Source organism: Cavia porcellus, unplaced genomic scaffold (assembly GCF_034190915.1).
Source record: "Cavia porcellus strain 051 isolate PalLab524CR breed Dunkin Hartley unplaced genomic scaffold, mCavPor4.1 scaffold_1, whole genome shotgun sequence".
Taxonomy (NCBI): domain Eukaryota; kingdom Metazoa; phylum Chordata; class Mammalia; order Rodentia; family Caviidae; genus Cavia; species Cavia porcellus.
In genome coordinates this window covers 49,748,615-49,767,498 of record NW_026947484.1, presented here as the reverse complement: position 1 = coordinate 49,767,498, position 18,884 = coordinate 49,748,615, and positions in this window count along the sequence as shown.

Here is an 18,884-nt window from a genome sequence, read left to right as displayed (position 1 = left end):
TGGAGAGTCCTCAAAGAACTGAAGAGAGATACCACTGAGGCAGCTATCCCTGCCCTCCCTGGGTGTATTCCCCAAAGGAAGACATTGCACTATAGTGGTACATGCATAGCCCTGTTTCCAGTGGTGCAATTAACATTAGCTAAACTGTGGAAACAGCCTAGATGCTCATGGATAGACTAAAGAATTATATATATATATATATAAATTGAATACCACTCAGTCATGAAGAAGAACAAAATCATGTCATTTGCAGGAAAATAGATAGAACTTAAGCCTTTCATGGTAAATGAAGTAAGGCAGACTCAGAAAGTTAAATATCACATGTTCTCTTATATGGGAAATCTAAAATATAATTCATTGATTATTTAAAAATGAAGAAATGATGATAGGAAAATAGAAAGTAAATTCTTGGAGGTGGGGAAAGGGACCTGGAATAAGGGTCAGGAAAGAGAGAAGAGACTGAAAATTATCAAGATGTGTCCTATGCCTGCACTAATTCCCTAGATCAGCACTAGTCTGTATTATAAACATGCAGTAATAAAAGTACAAAATCAAAACCACAACATAATAAAAACCTGTTCAAGCTAAGGAAACTCACAAATACATGAAGAAATAAATGCAAATTTTTGATGTCAATTAGAAACTCCAATTTGAGTTTCAAAGAAGGAAATCCTAAACTAGTGCAGGCACTGTGAGAGTCAGTGTGGAGATTCCTCAAAGAACTGAAGATAGAGATACCACGGACTGAGCAATGGCTTTGTCAGAATGTCTGTCACTGGATCCTGCCATCTGAGATTTGCAGAGCCAGGTAAGTGCTGATGTTGCCAGTGCAGGTCCACGCACCACAGGGCAGAGAAACCAACCACGCTCAGGTAGGCTGCTTGAGAATTCTTTCTCCTTCGGGAAACTCTTCTGTGCTCCTAAAGCCTTTAATGATTGATTGCTCAGGGTCCACTGTGTGATGGAAAGATCTGCTCTCCTCGAAATTTGCTGGTTTAAATGTCACACACACACACCCCCAAAATACATTCACAGCAGCACCTGAACTGGCATTTGACCAAAAAACAGTTCTGCAGAGATTAGTTAAGGGATGCACTCGGGGAAGCCTGTGGAAGGCAGCCGTGGAGGAGCGTTCTCTCATTATTCCTCTTCAGCGAGGGAAGGAAACCAATTCAGGCTCAGGGATGTAATCAGATGAGCTGGGAAGATTAGCAGACGCCAACCCGATGCTGATAAAAACTCAAACAGAAGAGGTTTGTGCTTGACGATGCTGCTGAAAATCCCAGATCCTGTGTCTAGAATCCTTACAGGACAAACTCAAGAGGTCCAGGATCTGCCAATCATTCCTCTTAAAGGATACGATGGAGTTAGCAAGATAACATTAAAATGAGCAATGACTGGAAATGTTTCAAAACAAGTATGGGATGCTATTCACTAAACCCAGGTGTTTGTTCTTGGTACATACTTGGTCCTTTCAGTGGTGCATAATTCTTTCGATTTGGGGATAATTCTACAAATTATTTATGCTTAGTTTTTTTAACAGAGTGTTACAAAAATTGAAAAAATGACAGTCTTTGACCCCGTTAACCACTGTTTGTGAGAAATGCATTTAAGGGTGGCTTAATTAATACCTAGGTAGAAACAAAGCAACTTTTAGAATGCCAGCTTTGCAAATCTTAACCTAAAGCTTACCACGGGACAGCAAAAGTCCAAACCTGCTGTTTTGATGTATCCCTCCCTACATCTGACTGCAACCTCTTCCTTACTTGTTTCTCCTCTTCTGACTGTCAGTCTCCTGCAACTTCCAAAACATTCCAGTGCAGAACAAGATTGTATTTTCTCGATAGCTAAATGCATTTTTTATTAGTCTGTATTTGCAGTACCTAGGGTTACATTCCAGGTGTGGAGTTGGTCCGTGCACCTAATGCATCTCAATTCTTTTTTCATATCCTTCCCCTCCCTTCTCTTCCTCTCCTTCGTCTCTTGATCTTCCCATTTGAGAAGACTGATCTCCCAACTTCCTGCTACCCAGCTTTTATTTTGTTCATTCATGATTAGGGATTCTCATAGCAGAGAAAGCACGCGATCTTTGAGCATATGTGTCTGCTTAGGTCATGCATCTTTCTGTTCTGCCTTCCATGACAAATCCTGTGTTCCCCTGCTCCTCACATGCACAGGGAACTGATATCATTCTTTCCTACTGCCCTGATTCCTGTTAATTTCTATAAATTTAGTGTTCATGCTTTTCATTCTGTAGGAACACACCTCCTGCTATGGTCTTCACAAAGCTAGACACACCCACTTGTAAAATGTCCTGTCATCCTATGGGAATTTAAAGGAGAACAGAAAAGCAGGGAGTCCATGCTGTACTCTCAAGTATTTTATGTGGTCTTTGTGGAGCCCCGGTTGGGTTGCAAATACATGAAGTACACGTGGTGATTTCCACTCCTCCCTCCCTCCCACCACAGTGCTCTATAACATTCTAATTTAAGCGGGAAAAACATAGATTAAGGGGTGAAAAAATATTAAGAAGAGCAAGGGAACCTGGCCTCCTGCAGAGTACAGATTTGAAAATTGATGTGACATTTTTCACGTGCAGTACCATCCTTAATTCTGTGGGTGGAGCTTACAATTCTGAAAGGCGAGAGAGCATGTGTGTGGCTTCTGCCTTCTCTATCTTCCTCTTTGCTCTCTACTTACTTGTAGAAATTTTAGTGCCTATCAGCACCTTTGGCAGGGACTAAAACAAGAAAAAGAATCAAAATTTAAAAATTAATTTAGTCAGCCTTTTTATAGAAGCTTTGTTGATATACAGATGGATAAAATTTCAGGCACTAATTGAAATTTAACTTACCAGTCGCTATCTATTTTGTGTGTGAAATTAAACAGTTGAGTCATAGCTGTAAGAATCCATGTTCTTGAATTCACAAATGCTGTGATTTATACTCACATTGTACGGAATTAGAATACATCAGATGGTTTTCTAGATTTTACTATAACTTCTGTATTTATCTGTGTAAAAGAAGTTTCAGATCTTTCAGGGACTATTCAAGACTCTTGAAGACAAGCTACTTTTATGAATGATAACAATAGTGACAAAAACACTAAGAAAGGGAAGTTTAACAAAACACACTTCAGGAATATCAGGCTGGAGAAAACACCTAAAATCTGTCTGCTTTTCTAAACAATGCTGTGTTAGATTTTATGCTGAGCTGGAGGGTTTCACACCATTCTCTTCCAAACTTTCAACACGGCTTAGTACAAGTACAGCCTTGTATGCTTCTTTGGACTTTCCACCCAGTGCTTGCAATGAAGGAACGAACTTGTATGTGGCTTTCACTGTTGAAACTGCCCTACATTAGGCTAAGAGTTATGATGCACTTTACCAAGTCCCCACACTATTTGCCTGGTGGAGGTGTTAAAAGAGACCAGAACTCATCCTCTCCTTCCTTCGAGCCGTCACTTAGTACTGCTTATGAAGGTTATCTTCAAACTTTGTCCAACTCTGGGACCACGTGAGGCAGAGGAGCCTGAGGGTGTGGCTGGACTGCACAGGTGTTCAGATATTCTCATATTTAGCAGATACAAAAACCCAAGGTTAACTGTCGTTGGCTTTTTTTGAGGGGAGCCACCGGGAATCAAACTCAGGACCTTGTGCTTGCCAGGCAGACACTGTGCCACTGAGCTATATCCCCACCCCTCCAGGGTGAGCCCTCCATCTTTATGCTTAGATTCCATGAAGTAGGATCAGCCACACAGCCATATGGTACCAGCTAATGCTAAAAGACTGAAAGGCGAATGCTCGACTGGCCTCTCTATGCAGGATTCTTTCCTTTCAGGTTTGGGGCAGGACCCCTTCCGGGGTGAGCATCCTGTGATCCATGGTCAAGCCAGTTAGGTCAGGGAGATTCCTGTGACCACTCACACAGACGGTGGGGGAGAGTCAGGAGATATTTTTCGGTTTTGTGCTGGCTCTGAGGAAAAGGGGTTCTGTCCCTATGACCCACATTGGGGAAGAGGAATTCTAACGTCCATAGCTCCCCTCTAGAGGGAATAAGGGGGTGGGGGGAGACAGCAGGGCTGGAGAAAGAGAGGGAAACTACTTATGTGTCCACTCAGTGGACTTCACTTTATGATTTTCAGGGTCCCAACCAGGTAATTTGTAAATACTGCTTAGCACTGTCTCAGGGAATAAAGGGATAATAAAAACATTTCAAACATTGCTTTGGGGGATTCTAAGATCTCTTTTCATGTCATGTGAAAGCCTAGGCCAGAGGTAAGAAGCTTTTATTTATTTATTTATTTTTTTGTCTTTTTCCTTTTTGGCTAGGTGATGTGGAGAAAGGGGAACCCTAATACACCTTTGAAATGTGAACTCATGCTGCCATTCTGGAAAACAGTGTGGAGGCTCCTAACCAAGTTAAAAACAGAAGTAGCCAGTGAACCAGCACCTTTCTCCTAGGTAAATGCCCAGTGAAGAAACCAATGCCTCTTACAGGTGGTTGCGTTCACTGCAGTATTATCTGTGAGGCCAACGTGTAGAAACAGCCTAAATATATGTCAACACACAGATAAAATGCGGTATCTGAGGTAGAGTGTCATATATGAGCGATTTTTAGAAAGGAGACCCTGCTATTCGTTACAACATGAATGCACCTAGATAATAGTATACTAAGTGAAATAAGCCAGAAACAAAAAGAAAAATAGTGTGTGATCGCTCTTGTTCATGAAATCTAGGAAAAAAATAAAATATTTAGAGATAGAAAACCATACAGGAAGTGAGAAGACACAGGGTCACAATATGAAGAGTGGAGGTAGTCAAGAAATCTAATGAACAAAATGAGAGCTATGATAAAATTGTATTAGGGATTTTTGTTAAATAAGTAGGTTTTAGCTGCCTTTATCATACACACAGAAAAAACTAGGTGAAAACATAGATATGTTAATCTGTTTCCCTGTGTGGTCACTTTCCTGTCTAAACATATCTTGTGTATACCTTAATATATACTATAAAATTTAATAATTTAATGAATAGTTAAACAATTAGGACAGTGTTATTTACCAATTAATCTTTTTCACATTAATTTAAAATGATGTGTATATCCTATGCAAAACTCCCAATACACACTCTCAACACTGTTAATTGAAGTGCAGATTTCTGTATAACATATCAAAGTATTTAATCACTGTAATTTCTAAACCCACACACAGTTGGCAGGCCCCAGTTACTTCCTTGAGCTTGGCTGGAAATTTTAGTTCCTTGTTGTGTGGGCCTCTCCCTAGACTGCTCACACATGGCAAGTGGCTTCCTTCACAGTGAGAGACAGAAGGAGAGAGAGAGAAAGAAAAGAAAGAGAGAGAGGAAAGAAGAGAGAGAGAGAAAGAGAGAGAGAGAGAGCCCAAAGACAGTCACCATCTGCTATACCCTAATCTCAGAAAGGACATATCATTACTTCTAGAATATGCTATTTATTATATAGACCAACCATGGTTTCATGGAGTTGTCAGATTTAATAAGTAAAAACTTAATATTCCTGGCTATATTTGTTTTTCAAATAAATAATGAATTAACTTTTGGAAATAATATTTCTTTTTTTTTTTTTTCTTTTTTTTTTTTTTTTAATTTTATTTAAGGAGAAAAGAAAAAAAAGCAGAGAAAGGGTACAAGTTATACAGATTTGCAGAAAAAAAATGAACAGTAGGAAATTACTAGTTAATGGATTACATATTGTCATCTTAGAAATAATTGTTCAAGTCACAAAATTAAAGCTTGTAAAGTGGACATTCCATCAATGATACTGCAAACAGTTCTGTTCAATGATCCAATAAAACTCTGTGATATCATATTCTATCTTATACACTTAAATATACATGCAGTTATATAGTTTAGAGCACTTTCTTTTCCTCTCTTTTGTACAAAGACTATTACACATTTTGGGTTTCATTACTCTCACGGTTCTTATTACTTTTTTGGAAGAGAGTAAAACCAAATGTGACATAACAGAACAGAATCGGTCAAGTCAAAAGGGTGGACATAATAGATAAGGTGAAAACATAATACAAGGTGATCAACAATGGTTGCCATAATGCCTCCCGCTATCTCTAATAGAATTGCCTATATCATTAGTTATAATACAATTGAACAAAACAGTAAAGAACAAAACCAACAAAACCAAACCACTGGAGACATTGTAGGTCTTCAAAAGTAGATAAAGGTCAACGAGAATGGGCGTTATAATGAATCTCATTATCTTCACAGCTGATGCCTAAATTTTCGAACCTGATACTATCCAGCAAAACAGAATAGGGGAACATCAGTTAAAAACCAGATGTTGAGAGTAATACAGGGCTTTAAATCGAGGTAATGGAAAGTCAAAGTGGGTTACTATAATATATCCTGTTATTTTTTTTCCTTTAATTAAAAGGATAAAAATTTTAAAAAAGTATTAAAAAAGTAAATAATGGAGTGGAGATTGAGATAAAAGAGGGCATAACAATGAAACAGCACAGATCAAAACATAACCATTTAAGCAGAATAGTGTTTCACCACCAGATAATCCTGACCTAAAAGTAGTTACCATATTGTCTCTTTCCTTGAAATCCTTGAGTACAACTTCGTATACTGTAGCATTAAGTATATCAAAATAATGTAAAACCATTTAAGAGAATGACAGCATTACAGAGTATTTAGAATCGACTAACAGAAAATGAATAATGGTTTCTGTATAATCTTCTTGTCTTTAAAAGGTTTTTGCTTATACTATCGTACATAATAAAATCCAGTAAGATACAACCTATTTAGACCATTGGAGACAGAAGGACAAAAGCTAGATGAGACTTCAAAACAAGATGATACTAAATCAGTATTACCTATAAAGATGTCATTTTCTCCAAAATAGCTGTTCCTATCATCCAATCTTCTCTGCCTCTTTTCTGTTGAGCTCTTATTCTGTCAGTAGCTGTCAGTTTGTCTTCTTCACTTTGTTCTCTGCTCCATTAGTTGTGGCCTCCACTATTTCTGGATTCTTTGTATTTTTCTTTTTTTTAGAATATCCTGCAATACTCTCTGTAGAGTTGAATTGGTGGTTGCAAATTCCCCCAGTTCCTCTTTATCCTGGAAGCACCTTGTTTTTCCATCAATTTCCAGGGACAGTTGTGCAGGATATCTCAATCTTGGCTGGAGATTATTATCTTTCAAAGCTTGAATTATTTCCCCCCACGCTCTTCGTGATTTGATGGTTTGTGCAGAGAAATCTGCTGTAATTCTGATGGGTGCTCCCTTGTAAGTGGTCTGTTTCTTGTCTCTGACAGCTTTTAATATTCTGTTCTTGTATTGAATTTCTGGAATTTTTATTATTATATGCCTAGGTGTTGCTCTGTTTGGGTTGTAGGTGGCTGGGGTCCTGTATGCCTCATACATCTGAGTATCTTTACCTTTTGCTAAATTAGGAAAATTCTCCTGGATTATTTCTGTGAGTAGCTTTTGTAGTTCATTTGTTTGTGTCCCTACTTCTTCTTTTATGTTCTTAATCCTTAAGTTATGGATCCTCTTATCATCTTCTTGTCTTTGTATTATTGCTGTTTGTTTCTTTGTTATTTTTAAGAAGTTTTTCATTTCATTCTCCCATATTACAAATCTGCCCTCCAGTTCAGATAGTCTGTCCTTAGTTTCTTTCAAGCTGTTATGCCAGTCTTCGATAGACTTCTTAGTTTCTTGGTAGTCCCTTTGAACCTGCTTCACGTACTCTATGCTTTCTCTGTTTTCTCCATCAAACAATTCTCCCCTCTTTTTCTGTTCTTCCATTCCACCATCTGTTTTTTCTTGGGTGGGGCTTAGCATTTCTCTAACTATTTTGCATACTTCTAGCTTCAGGTCGTTGATAACTTCATTCCTGAATTGGTCTATGAGGCTCTCTATATGGTGCTTTATGTGTATTGGTGCGGTGTCCGCTATTGCCTGTTTCTCAGAATTGGGGGCCGAGGAGCCTTTCTTGTTGCTGCCTCTTCCCATATTCTCTGTTCCTTATATATGCAAGCTTATATGAGAGGCCCAGCTTCTCTCCCTGTCAGCCACAGCCTGATCGAATTGCGCCGGTTAGGTGTTCCCACTCACCACTGCGCACCAGGCAGCCTACGCGGGGGCCCGCCCCTCCCGGCCTCCGTCAGGCTCTGGGATCTGGTTTGGGCCAGCCTACGGGGTCCTCCGGCAGCGTCATGGAGGCCAGGCACTTTTCACCAATCCCGCCCAAGAGGGGAATGTGTGGCTGGAGTCGCCACCGCACCCTGCTCCCACAGGACTGCTCGGGCCCAGAAAATCCGCTGGAATGAAACTGTGGTGGAGTGTCAGTTTCTCTCACTCACCTCGCCACAAGTCAGAACATGCCTCCCTGCCTGTCCTGTTTTCGACTCTGTTCGCAGACTCCCGTTCTCAGAGTTTCCGCGTGTCTGTCTCCTTGCCGAGCTGATGTAGAGGCAGCCAGCCACTGCGCGGCGGGAAACCCAAATCGTGGCTTCCAATGGCGCAGGGTCCAGCCTCAGCAGCGAGACTTTTCTGTCCCTGTTTTAGCACCAGGACTGCATTCCAAGTTGGTTTCTCTCAGCCGAGTTCGTTCCTGAGTCAGCAGAGCATAACTCCACCTGCTTATGTCTCTTTAGTCCGCACCATACCTGGCTTCTGAGCCTAGTTTTTCAGAGAGCCTCCGGTAGTTGCTGTTATCTGTCCGCCATGTTCTCCCGGAAGTTGGAAATAATATTTCATGCAATTGCTGAGAAATGCCCTATGAAAAAAGAGAGAAATACTCCATAAAACAGTGCATTATTTATCTGAAATTCAAATTTAACTGGGCATTCAATACATGTATTTTTTGTTGTTGCTTATTTTGTTTTGTTTTTTACACAGGGTCTCACTATATTGATCAGATTATCCCTGAACTCACTATGTAGTCCAGACTGGCCTCAAACTCGAAGTGATCCTCCTAACTCAGCCTACCAAGTGCTGGGACTACAGGCACCACCACACCCAAATGGGCATTCTACATTAACCTGGCAGCCCTATCCTGGTACCATGAGGGAGGGGACTACACAGAGTGTGAAAAGAGAAGGCAGAAATTATTGAGGTCACCATGGAGCTGAGCTACCAGAAACAACTCTTCCTTTACAACTATTGAAAAATTTCCTTGCTGATCAATAATTTCACACAATTCCTCTTCCCCTTTAACTGAAATTCAAGTCAAATTACAAAAGAAAATAGTCTAGCTGTAGCATTCATTGAGATTTTATCCATCCATAGATTAACGAAGGGGAAATGAACATAAGATGGATTCTTCAGCTTTAGTCTTTTTATGTCTTCTACTGTTTTAAATTTTATCCATCTAGATTTAGGAACTTCTTGTTAAGAATCTGGTTTTATTGCTTTTATTTGTGGATATAATAATTTTCTCTATTATATTTCTGAACTGACTTTGGTTGGAGCCGTGAATACTACTGACCTTTACGTACCTGTTTTGTCATGGCTGCTTTAGTGAATGTCTCTATTATTTCTAATAATTTGCCTTGATTTCCTTCGGTTTCCCAGCTATATCACAACGTCACTTGCAAGTTCTGACACTTTTCCCGTCTCCTTTTAAACACTGAGGCCAATTATTCTGTTCTTGCGACTGATTATACTCTGAAGCAGGTGTAGATTTTCGGAGAAAATTTTAGCATTAGGGACAAAATTAGAGGATAATAACACATTAAAGCTATTTTACACATTAAAACCGGTGCGCTGCTTCTGAACTTTTCCAAAGCATTGAACAACACCTGCTGACTTCAAAGGCTTCCGGGCAGTGCACCTTGTTTGAACAGCTCTATGGGGGGAGACTGGTGCGCTCAGGCACCAGGTGCAGCCCAACTTTTCTTAGTACCACAGGCAAAGTGCAGAGGGGCGTACCGCGGGACTTTGGACTTACTTTCCAAGGGAGCTTATTAAATAATAAGTTCTGGATCAGGAAAAATCAGACTTGCACATATAAAGATTTTTTTAAAGGACAGAGTTCTCTGAAAAATCCATAACACAGGCCACAAGTTCAAAAAGCAATGCCCAACGGAGGAGGAGAAGGGGAGGGAGCGCCTGGGCCGGGCTCTCGGGGCTCCCTCTGCTGAGCACAGAGCGCTCTGGCCTCGGAGCAGTGGGAGTGGTGAGGTTTCAATGCAAGACCCGCTTAGGGACGGCCACCTGGCGGGAACGGGAACGGGAAGAGGACTTGTCTACACCGTTTCTGCAGAAAAAGCACACTCTTGCTTAGATTGTGCATCATACAACAGTAAAAATAACACAGTTTCTAACTATGCTTTTATTATAAGCTTCTAACGTATATATTATGACACAGAATCGTGGAGTATGGAAATTGGCGAGGGAACTGAATCTCTCTCAGGCTGCTCCTTCCCACGGCCAATGATAAAGCAGCCATCTGAACTGTTTGGGAGCAAGTGCAGGGCTTGTCCACGCACACACACGCACGCACACACACACACACACACACACACACACACACGCACGCACGCACGCACGCACGTGAGCATGCGCACACATATGCATGCACACTCACGCATGCGCACAGGAAAAAGGCAGGAGACCAGACACCGAGATGCGTCTTTTCCCAAAGAGACCAGTGACATGGGCCCTGTGTATCGCAGCTTTCTGGAAATGGTCATATGAGGGCTCAAGTCCTAGAGAGCATGAAAGTCTAGATTCCAGAAAAAACTATGAGCGATCTTTCTCTTCCTAGCCCAGCAAGTAAACTGCTACCAGGCATCACATTGGAGATAAAAGCTGACAACTATGGTCGCTCCCTTTGGACTCGGTGAGAGAAGTCTGCGCCTCTCCCATCTCAGAGTCCCGCTCAGGCTCTCTGCTGTGATTTCACTCACAGGCACCCACCAGCACGAGGCTCGTGTTTCCAGAAGCTTCTTTATGTGCCTCGTGAGCACAGTACAGACACCTAACAACAAACACAGACGAGGCTGGCCCGATGAACTGAAATGCCCGTCTCAAAAAGACAACTGTAAGCGATTGTCTGTTGCATCAGAAGGAAATCGAATAAAAAGTAATTTTTAACCTAATGAATGCCAACCGTGAGCCAATTTAAACCAAGTAAGTCAGATCAAGCCAGACCATTCTGTTAAGGCAGAAGATCAAAGCGAGCCTCATCCTAACCTGGATCAACAGTTGTCATAACCCAGATAAATTCTTGCCAAGTCACTGAACTCCCGGGGCTGGACCTGAAATTGCTGGGGTTACAGGTGAGCCATGCTGAGCTCTTGATCAAATACCCCATTCCCTTCTCCAAAGCCTCTTTCTCTACAAGCCTTCACCCCATCAGCCAGAGATTTGCAAGATACCTTTCATGCATCTACTAACTTCCTGGGTCCAGACAATGACATTATCCTGTGAACTGGACCCACCACACCTCTGCTTTTATCCCCCCTTTTCCCAACACCGTCTTCATCCAAACATCTTATTTCCCACCCATGATAATGGTGGTGGAGTCCCAACCAGGCTGTGTCCTTCTGCCCTGACCTCCATCAAATTCCTCTGAGGAGCCCAGTAAGTTTCTTCTTCCCCAAGTACCTGGCCCTCGCCTTTTAGGCGCTGCTCACAGTGTGTTTAAATAAGTGTGCATTTGCTTATTGGGTGTTTGTCGCCTCAGAATTTACACTCCACAGAGACAAAGGCCACATTTGATTGTTTTCGCTAAGGTATGCCTGGTGCCTCACACAGAGCCTGGCATCTAGCTGGCATTGATAAAGCCTGCAGTGAGAATGAATGCGTGCTTTGTAGAACCCCAGCATGACAGCAATCTTTTTTGCACAATGGACAATCACAGTTCAGAGTCGAGTCTCTTAGAAGTCTTTTTCCCCTCACAGTTGCAGAGAGAAGGGCCCCATTCTTCCAGGCTGACTGCGTGGGGACCTTGCCCCAGAACTGGGGCTCTGAGGCTTGGCCCGATGGAGAGAATCCAAACTGAGCCCACCTCTTTCCCTTGCATTGGAGACATACAGACTTTTTTAAAATGAAATTTAAGAATTAGACCCCTTGAAGCATTCCTGCCATCTGGTGGTAGAAACCTACAGAACACCAAGGACTCCCTCTGGCTCTGGGTGTTTCAACTAAAAAAAAAAAAAAAAAAAAAAAAAAAAAAAATGGTTTTTAACCATTTTGAGTCTCTTGATTCTCCCCTACTTTCTGCACTGGAAATTTATATCCTTCAATCCTGGGAAACCTTGAATTATTTCTCAGATGTTTTTCTCTACTGTCTCCCCTCCATTTTTCTCTTGTTGGCACTTCTTTCTAGATGCTAGATGCTTTAATTGATCTTTGTTTTTGGTTTTTTTTTTTGTCTTTTTCGTTTTTATCGGTACCGGGAACCGAACTCATGACTGCCTGCTTGCAAGGCAGGTGCTTATGCCGCTGAGCTAAATCCCTAGCCCCTGCTTTAATTGATCTTATACATTATTTGTCTTTATCCATTTGCCCTCTCTTTTTGGTGGGGGTGGTACCAGGAATTGAACTCACGACCTTGCACTTACCAGGCAAGCACCTGAGCTACTGAGCTCAATCCCTGGCGCACCATCTATTTTTCTTAAATTAGCTTCTGGAAAGTAATGATTTTAGCTCTATCAAAATAGCCTCAAAATAGCCATTGATTAAACCAGCTGAGCACCCTGTTAGCCTCTCAGAGAACAGAACCATGGAGGGGCTGAGATATTTACAGTCTTTGTTTGCTTTTGTACTGGTGTTGACAATTGAGCCCTGCTCTGTTCTACCACCAAGCTACACCCCTGCCCTTTTTATTTTATTTTTATTTTGAGATAAGATCCTGCTTAGTTGCCAGGCAGGGCTCAATCCTGCAATCCTCTTGCCTTGGCCTCCACACTGCTGGAATTTCAGGCTTGCATCAGTCACCAAGTCTGGCTATTTATGAGGTTCTGAGTCTGGCTTAAGGCAGGTCTGCTCACAGTCAGGATCCAGCTCAATCAGGATCCGGCCAGTATGAGGGTTCAGGACTGGTGCACACACCAAGCAAGGGTTTTGGGGCAAGGGATTCAAAGAGCCTTTGGGAGCAAAGTGTCGCCTGATGGTAAACCGGACAGTTTGATATTCGTTTTAGGGAGATTCCTAGAATTCCTAGAATAAGAAAAACTATTTACATCTTTTACTGCCATATAAAAGACTTTCCTGTCAAGTCCCCTGTTATACTGGAGCAAAACTGAAGAGGTTAAGTCTTGAAAATGTAAACAGGAAGCCGTGGGGCTATGGAGTTTCGGTTTCCAGAGTCACTTCATCTGATTCTCCTTCTTTTGGGGGAATCTGCTTGTTTTTGTTCCCTGGTGCCAGAGACCAAACCCAGGGCCCCGCGCATGATAAGCGCCTGCACTGCCTCTGAGCTGTGTGCCTTGCTCCCTTCTCTTCTGTTGGATTTTTCTACTGTGATGTTTTCAATTTTCCAGCAGTCTCTTTCCTTCTGCATGTCCCTTTCTGTAAAAATCTATTTTTTTAGGGGAGAGGAGATACTGTATCTTTTCTTAACCACAAAAATGGATCATGTTTTTTAAACACATGTTTAAGAACATGTTTTCCTGCCAGCTTCATGGCCTTAATGTCCCAGGTTCCCTTTGGTGCTTTTCTCCTCTCATGGGGGAGGCAGTTGTAGATGTCTGAAGGAGAGCTTACCCATTTAAGAGCAAAATCCAGTCGGAATGGGGAGAAAATACCCATTAAACAAGATGAAGAACCTCTAGAGACCCCGGTACCACACTGTACTTACAGTCAACAAACATGTACTTAAGGAGGCTCTAGGAGGGTCACTCATCAAACTAAAACTCAGTATGAACAATGAGACTAAGTGCAGGGGTGAGGCGGGGAGAGAGACTGGGCTGGTCAGCACTGAATGATCTTATTAAGCTGCAGAATATTCCCCTCCTGAGCCACTAAGTTTTCCCAAATAGGAATTTTCCAATCGCCTGTGGTTTGAGGGTGAGCCAGGCCGTAGCGGTCTCAGAGCAGAGGTGGAGAAAGGAACGGAGATCTCATGTCTAACAGGCTATCACTGAATTCCCACTCTCACTAGAGCACACCTGTCCTCGGGGGTGTCTCGTATTTTTGTCACTTCCTGCCTTTCAGGGACCCCAACACCTAAGCTTTTCTGGGTCCTGGCTAGGCTTCCCACGCTGCTGAATCAGCTGACATTGCCTCCAAAATGTGGTCACTATCGTCATCTTATCCAGTTTCTTTGTCCTTGTGGGTTTGTGCATTTTGAAGATACTGTCATTTTAGAATACTTTTGGGTAGGCAGCGGGGGTAAATCAGTGTACTCACGTAACCACATGTAGCTAGGAGCTTGCATGATGTTACTAAGGTCTCTCCAACCTCTAATTCTGCGATTTGAAATGCATCTTAGTTGAGGCAAATGTGACTACATAACTGAATATGATTTGGAGAAATTACAACATGGACATTTCTTGTAAACAAGGGAGGAAGCGAGACTGTTAGCTTAGGTTTTTAGTCATCAGTCTAATCTTTTAATTTGCCAGTCTTCCTGTCCTTTTTTCTCTCTCATCTTCTCTTACTATTTTCTTCAGTGCTGCTGTCTAGCATCCAGGGTCAATAGCACCCCACTGGGGCATCTTCCTAGGGTATCAACAGCATCCTTTGAAGTCTCCCCACCAAGGGAGTTCTTTGGCATCTGTAGTCTGCTTCAGCCAATAGGCCACATTCTCCTGTAGAGTCTGATTAGCCATCTTGGTGGGACAGAACTCTTCCAAATTTATTCCTCTGCCTCTGCCCTACAAGTAGCTACTCTTCTCTATGAGACAGGAGATTAGGGTTTGGGCAGTAGGCTGGAAAATGGGTGTGACCTGTCAAACACAGAGATCTAGGTCACATGGGCAGAATAGCGTCCAAGTCCTCCACCCGGGGCCAATTAGAGAACACTGTCTTCAATTTTCCTGGCACAATATCAAGCAGGTTTTTGATTGGACAGCCTAGGACTGATGTCAAAATGGGGGATACAAAAGATGGTGGCCAATAACCTCCATTGTGAGGTTTTTTCACTGTCCTGCTTTGCACTGTACAAAGCATATTTTCCTACCTTAGTTGATCCACACTCACTCTACAGAGCATCATCCTTTTCCTACCTTCAATAGCTTTACTAAATGTAAAAACTTTGCTATTTTGTTTCCTGTCCAATTCTTTGTTAAGGTCAAGAACTTGGAAAGAATCTCTGAAAGGACCCGATAGCACCCCAGAACCTCAGTACCACCTCCATCTGCTGTTTTTTTTAATTCTTTTTAAATTCTATCCATTGACTCATTAATCCTTGTTACTACAAAATAATGCCATATACATATATATTTTTTTTTCCAAATCCACTTTATTTCAAAGAGAAAAATAAATTTTAAAACACAGCGATCAGGGGACAGTAATGGTACATACATTGCATATTGCCATTCCCAAATCAGTCACCCAGAGCACAAGACAATAATGGGCTGTGTTAAACTTTCTCTATATAATGTGTGACTTCTGTTTCCTGATTGGAACTCTACCTGACAAAATATCTTATTTATGCTATTAAAAAATTATAGGAATAGATATAGATACATACACACCTTACATTTGTACAAATGTATAAATACTTAAAATATACTAAATTATTACAGGATAGGTATAAGATTAAAAACTAAATATAAAATTTTAACTACATACTTTTATTTGGAATTTTTTAAATCATGGACTATATACATTCAAACAACTTCTTGGAAGAAGAAAATACACTTAATTTTAATAAATTAACCTAAAACTTAAAACCAGTTTTGGAACCAGGCCATTTGCTGTCTGTGCATCAGGTTTTGCCCCAGTGTTGGCTCAGGTCACTGCAACAGGGATTGGACATGCAAGAAGAAAAGTAATAAAAAGAAAGAAGAAAAGAAAAGAAAGGGAGAGAGAGAGAGAGAGAGAGAGAGAGAGAGAGAGAGAGAGAGAGAAAGCCAGCAAGCAAGCAAGAAAGAAAGATAGATGGCCAATCCCAGTCCACATACTGGTCTAAGTAGGAGTTAGGAACTACAATAAAAGCTGATTATTCATCAATTCAAGTGTTGCCTAAGTCACTCCTGCAGTCTGGGGACTGAGAGTAGAAAGGAATTACAACAGACTGAACCTAAGCACAGCAGCAATGGTGATTCCAGGAACTTTCAGCTTCCAGTCCTAAATTCCTCCCTCTCCCACCTGGCTACCTACTCCACAACCCAATGCTACATTCAGAGCTGTAAGGACAGCATCCCTCACTCCCACCTGAGCAGAGACTCTCCAAATACACATCTCCCTGGAAACTAAAGTTCTCTATAGGATGAAACAGAGGGAATGAGCTGGAAGCAGAGAAGTAAGTTTGTGTGCAGCTCACGTGTGATACAGAATTAAATTTGCCCAGAATATATGAGCCCTGGGCTTAAGATACAGGGACCCTGATGTGCTTTAAAAAGAAAAATAAAAGGCCTCGCCTCTGGGTAATAATTGCTTTACTTGTTTAAGTAGATAAGTTTTAGAGTTTGATCTCCTGGGATCCAATTCCAGCTCCACTGCTCATTAGCACATGAATCACTTAGTCTGGCTTCTTGTTTCTTAAAAAAATAATAATAATAAAGCTTGGGCTTTTGAAGAATGTGATACATGAATGATTTGCTGAGCATTCAGTACTTACTAAAATCTCAACCTCTCTGGGCCTTGCGGTATTAAAATTTTTATTTTTATGAGTGCTTGTTTGCCGTACATAACAATTACATTCATCGTGGGAGTTCGTGCCCTGACACATGTTCGTCCCTTTGTGTCTCTTCCCTTTCCCTCCCTTCCCTCTCCCTCCATCTCTCATCTTGCAGAAGATTTGCCTTCAGGTTTACCATTGTGTATCTCTTATTTTGATCTTTGATTTATTTATACTTCAGGTTTCCCATATAAGAGAAGTCATACTATATTGTGTGTCTTAATTTACCGCGTTTAACAGTTTCCAGAGATTGGGGATTTAGCTCAGTGGTAGCGCCTGCCAGACAAGTGCAAGATAGAGTTTGATCCTTGGTACCAAAAAAAATTATGGCTTCCAAGTGCCTCAGTTTTTCTACGAATGACTCAAATTTATCCTTTTTAGAGCAGAGAAGTACTCCATGGTGTGGAAGTGGTACACGTTCTTTATCCCTTCATCTGTGGGTGGACATACAGCCGCTTCTGAGATCTAATCATTCTGATTTGTGCTGCTGGGTCTTTAGTTTCCTAATCTGAAAATGAGGAGTCCTTTAGAGAACCAAAAACGGCCCATTTGTGCCGTTCCATTCGAGATCTGAAGTAGAAGAGGGATGAATAGTTTAAGTAAGAAGTCAAGGGAAGAAAATCCATCAGAAAGGCAGTGAGAAATCAGTGCAAACTCTCAGGGAGTCTGCGCCAGACTTCTCAGAGGAGGTGGAGCTGGGTATCCTGCAAAGGAAGAGTCAGAAGTAGAGACTCCGGCCAGCCACAGACACTGGGCGTGAGGGTGGAGCTCGGGGTGAATGTGTTAACCTCCCAGCCTAGAATGATGTCTCCCCCAAAAAGGACCAAGGAAAATTCAGCTTCATTCGCATGTTAAGGAGACCTACAATTCTAAGGGGGTTGTCCAGGAGGACGTAGTTCCGTAGCAGAGCTCCTGCCTAGCAGGTATGAAGCCCTGGGTTCGACTCCCAGCATCAGAAGTAGGAAAGCTAATTTGCTAAAATAGCACAAAAATGATTAGGGGCTGGGGATTTAGCTCAGCGGCATAAGCTTGCAAGCAGGCAGTCGTGAATTCGATCCCCGGTACTGATAAAAAGGAAAAAGACAAAAAAAAAAAAAAAAAAAATGATTAAGCAATCCCTTACTACAATGGAAAATCCGTGGTCGAGACCTTTGAAGTGCGTTTCCAAATCAGCACGCCTGAAACTAAACAAACCCCTCTCTCCCTTGCCCTCACTCTAGAGCTTCTGTGTTGCACAGTAAGCAGGGGAACCCCGGGCTGCGAGGTGAGGGCAGGGGCGTCTGAACTCTTCCTCCCTCCCCTGCCCTGACTCCGCATGGCTCTGTGACCCAGCGTCTCCATCCACACCAACTTCCAGATGTCTTATGTCAGCTTCCCGGAAGCGAAGTCCAAATGTGCATGATCTGCGCGGGGCTTAAGAAAAACCTATGTAGGAGCTGGAGAAGCTAATGGGGAAAAGGAAAGCGCCCTGCAAGGATGCATGGCCTCAGAGTGCGGCATGCCCTAACCCAAAGGTAAGGCATCTAAACCCCTGGTCACAGCAAGTAAGAGGAGTCTGTCTTTCTTACTCCTCGTGACCTGTCCTTGCCTGAGGCCACCGTGGCCAAGGGAAGCATCTTGATTCCTGGGTGGGTGCCTGCTTCCAGAGGAGGCTGATTCCCTGGAGAAGGGGGCAGGCGTGGGAGCCGCTGGCATCCACAGGCCTCGCGCTGGGGACTGGGGCCCTAGATGGACAAAGGCGATCTGGGCTGGGCACCATGGTGCCCACTGCACCGCCCTTATCCTGCCCTTGGGCTATTGCAGCAGCTCTCTGACTGGCAAGCCAGGCTTGGGAAGAGGAACTGTCTTGGGCTGAGTATAAAATATAAATTTGGGAAGCTGAGGCAGGGGGATCACAAGTTCTAGTCCTACCTGGGCAACTTAGCAAGACCATATCTCAAAATAAAAAATGATAGAAGGGGCTGGATATAGCTCATGGGTAGAATTTTTAAAATATTTTTATTACAAACAGTGATGCCTCACTGCTGGCTCACAGGTTGAGCCTGATAGCTTCAGCCATCTCCAGTTCATCCACACTGCAATCAAGAC